Raw genomic sequence first — 5,080 nt, forward strand, 5'->3', positions numbered from 1 at the left:
GTTTATAACATGTTTATAACACAAGGGGGGGTCTTTTCAGTTATTTACTAATTTATAATATGTTTATAACATGTTTATAACACAAAGGGGGGTCTTTTCAGTTATTTACTAATTTATAACATGTTTATAACAAATTTATTACATGTTTATAACACAAATGGGGGTCATTTCAGTTATTTACTAATTTATAACACATTTATTACATGAGTATAACACAAATGGTGGGTCTTCAGTTAATTACTAATTTATAACACATTTAATATATGAAAATAACACAAAGGGGGGGTCTTTTCAGTTATTTACTAAAATATAACACATTTGTTACGTGAGTATAACACAAAGGGGGGGGGGTCTTTTCAGTTATTTACTAATTTATAACATGTTTATAACACATTTATTACATGTTTATAACACAAAGGGGGTTTATCTTTTCAGTTATTTACTAATTTATAACACATTTATTACATGTTTATAACACAAAGGGGGGTCTTTTCAGTTATTTACTAATTTATAATATCTTTATAACATGTTTATAACACAAAGGGGGGTCTCTTCAGTGATTTACTAATTTATAACACATTTATTACATGAGTATAACACAAAGGGGGTCTTTTCAGTTATTTACTAATTCATAACATGTTTATAACACATTTATTACATGCTTATAACACACACGGGGGGTCTTTTCAGTTATTTACTAATTTATAATATCTTTATAACATGTTTATAACACAAAGGGGGGGGTCTTTTCAGTTATTTACTAATTTATAACACATTTATTTCATGTTTATAACACAAAGGGGTTCTCTTCAGTTATTTACTAATTTATAACACATTTATTACATGAGTATAACACAAATGGGGGATCTTCAGTTATTTACTAATTTATAACACATTTATTACATGTTTATAACACAAAGAGTGGTCTTTTCAGTTATTTACTAATTTATAACACATTTATTACATGAGTATAACACACAAGGGGGGTCTTTTCAGTTATTTACTAATTTATAATATGTTTATAACATGTTTATAACACAAGGGGGGGGTCATTTCAGTTATTTACTAATTCATAATATGTTTATAACATGTTTATAACACAAAGTGGGGTCTTTTCAGTTATTTACTAATTTATAATATGTTTATAACATGTTTATAACACAAAGGGGGGGGGGGGGTCAGTTATTTACTAATTTATAATATGTTTATAACATGTTTATAACACAAAGGGGGGTCTTTTCAGTTATTTACTAATTTATAACACATTTATTTCATGGGTATAACACAAAGGGGGGTCTTTTTAGTTATTTACTATTTTATAATATGTTTATAACACAAAAGGGGGGTCTTTTCAGTTATTTACTAATTTATAATATGTTTATAACATGTTTATAACACAAAGGGGGGTCTTTTCAGTTATTTACTAATTTATAACATGTTTATAACAAATTTATTACATGTTTATAACACAAATGGGGGTCATTTCAGTTATTTACTAATTTATAACACATTTATTACATGAGTATAACACAAATGGTGGGTCTTCAGTTAATTACTAATTTATAACACATTTAATATATGAAAATAACACAAAGGGGGGGGTCTTTTCAGTTATTTACTAAAATATAACACATTTGTTACGTGAGTATAACACAAAGGGGGGGTCTTTTCAGTTATTTACTAATTTATAACATGTTTATAACACATTTATTACATGTTTATAACACAAAGGGGGTTTATCTTTTCAGTTATTTACTAATTTATAACACATTTATTACATGTTTATAACACAAAGGGGGGGTCTTTTCAGTTATTTACTAATTTATAATATCTTTATAACATGTTTATAACACAAAGGGGGGGTCTTTTCAGTGATTTACTAATTTATAACACATTTATTACATGAGTATAACACAAAGGGGGGTCTTTTCAGTTATTTACTAATTTATAACATGTTTATAACACATTTATTACATGCTTATAACACAAACGGGGGGTCTTTTCAGTTATTTACTAATTTATAATATCTTTATAACATGTTTATAACACAAAGGGGGGGTCTTTTCAGTTATTTACTAATTAATAACACATGTTTTACATGTTTATAACACAAATGGGGGTTCTTTTCAGTTATTTACTAATTTATAACACATTTATTACATGTTTATTACACAACGGAGGGTGTCTTCAGTTATTTACTAATTTATAACACATTTATTACATGAGTATAACACAAATGGGGGGATCTTCAGTTATTTACTAATTTATAACACATTTATTACATGTTTATAACACAAAGGGGGGTCTTTTCAGTTATTTACTAATTTATAACACATTTATTACATGAGTATAACACACAAGGGGGGTCTTTTCAGTTATTTACTAATTTATAATATGTTTATAACATGTTTATAACACAAAGGGGGGGTCATTTCAGTTATTTACTAATTCATAATATGTTTATAACATGTTTATAACACAAAGGGGGGGTCTTTTCAGTTATTTACTAATTTATAACACATTTATTACATGAGTATAACACACAAGGGGGGTCTTTTCAGTTATTTACTAATTTATAATATGTTTATAACATGTTTATAACACAAGGGGGGGGTCATTTCAGTTATTTACTAATTCATAATATGTTTATAACATGTTTATAACACAAAGGGGGGTCTTTTCAGTTATTTACTAATTTATAATATGTTTATAACATGTTTATATAACACAAAGGGGGGGGGGTTCAGTTATTTACTAATTTATAATATGTTTATAACATGTTTATAACACAAAGGGGGGTCTTTTCAGTTATTTACTAATTTATAACACATTTATTTCATGGGTATAACACAAAGGGGGGTCTTTTCAGTTATTTACTAATTTATAATACGTTTATAGCATGTTTATAACACAAAGGGGGGTCTTTTCAGTTATTTACTAATTTATAATATGTTTATAACATGTTTATAACACAAGGGGGTCTTTTCAGTTATTTACTAATTTATAACATGTTTATAACACATTTATTACATGTTTATAACACAAATGGGGGTCATTTCAGTTATTTACTAATTTATAACACATTTATTACATGAGTATAACATAAATGGGGGGTCTTCAGTTATTTACTAATTTATAACACATTTAATAGATGAATATAACACAAAGGGGGGGTCTTTTCAGTTATTTACTAATTTATAACACATTTAATACATTAATATAACACAAAGGGGGGGGGGTCTTTTCAGTTATTTACTAATTTATAATATGTTTATAACATGTTTATAACACAAAGGGGGGGGGTCTTTTCAGTTATTTACTAATTTATAACATGTTTATAACACATTTATTACATGTTTATAACACAAAGGGGGTTTATCTTTTCAGTTATTTACTAATTTATAACACATTTATTACATGTTTATAACACAAAGGGTGGTCTTTTCAGTTATTTACTAATTTATAATATCTTTATAACATGTTTATAACACAAAGGGGGGGTCTTTTCAGTGATTTACTAATTTATAACACATTTATTACATGAGTATAATACAAAGGGGGGTCTTTTCAGTTATTTACTAATTTGTAACATGTTTATAACACATTTATTACATGCTTATAACACAAACGGGGGGTCTTTTCAGTTATTTACTAATTTATAATATGTTTATAACATGTTTATAACACAAAGGGGGGGGGGTGTTTTCAGTTATTTACTAATTTATAACATGTTTATAACACATTTATTACATGTTTATAACACAAAGGGGGTTTATCTTTTCAGTTATTTACTAATTTATAACACATTTATTACATGTTTATAACACAAAGGGGGGTCTTTTCAGTTATTTACTAATTTATAATATCTTTATAACATGTTTATAACACAAAGGGGGGGTCTTTTCAGTGATTTACTAATTTATAACACATTTATTACATGAGTATAATACAAAGGGGGGTCTTTTCAGTTATTTACTAATTTATAACATGTTTATAACACATTTATTACATGCTTATAACACAAACGGGGGGTCTTTTCAGTTATTTACTAATTTATAATATCTTTATAACATGTTTATAACACAAAGGGGGGGGGGGTCTTTTCAGTTATTTACTAATTTATAACATGTTTATAACACATTTAGTACATGTTTATAACACAAAGGGGGTTTATCTTTTCAGTTATTTACTAATTTATAACACATTTATTACATGTTTATAACACAAGGGGGGTCTTTTCAGTTATTTACTAATTTATAATATGTTTATAACATGTGTATAACACAAGGGGGGGGGTCATTTCAGTTATTTACTAATTCATAATATGTTTATAACATGTTTATAACACAAAGGGGGGTCTTTTCAGTTATTTACTAATTTATAATATGTTTATAACATGTTTATATAACACAAAGGGGGGGGGGGGTTCAGTTATTTACTAATTTATAATATGTTTATAACATGTTTATAACACAAAGGGGGGTCTTTTCAGTTATTTACTAATTTATAACACATTTATTTCATGGGTATAACACAAAGGGGGGTCTTTTCAGTTATTTACTATTTTATAATATGTTTATAACATGTTTATAACACAAAAGGGGGGTCTTTTCAGTTATTTACTAATTTATAACACATTTATTACATGAGTATAACACAAATGGGGGATCTTCAGTTATTTACTAATTTATAACACATTTATTACATGTTTATAACACAAAGGGGGGTCTTTTCAGTTATTTACTAATTTATAACACATTTATTACATGAGTATAACACACAAGGGAGTTCTTTTCAGTTATTTACTAATTCATAATATGTTTATAACATGTTTATAACACAAAGGGGGGTCTTTTCAGTTATTTACTAATTTATAACACATTTATTACATGAGTATAACACACAAGGGGGGTCTTTTCAGTTATTTACTAATTTATAATATGTTTATAACATGTTTATAACACAAGGGGGGGGGTCATTTCAGTTATTTACTAATTCATAATATGTTTATAACATGTTTATAACACAAAGGGGGGTCTTTTCAGTTATTTACTAATTTATAATATGTTTATAACATGTT

The sequence above is a fragment of the Cololabis saira genome, chromosome 14 (genome assembly GCF_033807715.1).
Source record: "Cololabis saira isolate AMF1-May2022 chromosome 14, fColSai1.1, whole genome shotgun sequence".
Lineage (NCBI taxonomy): Eukaryota > Metazoa > Chordata > Actinopteri > Beloniformes > Belonidae > Cololabis > Cololabis saira.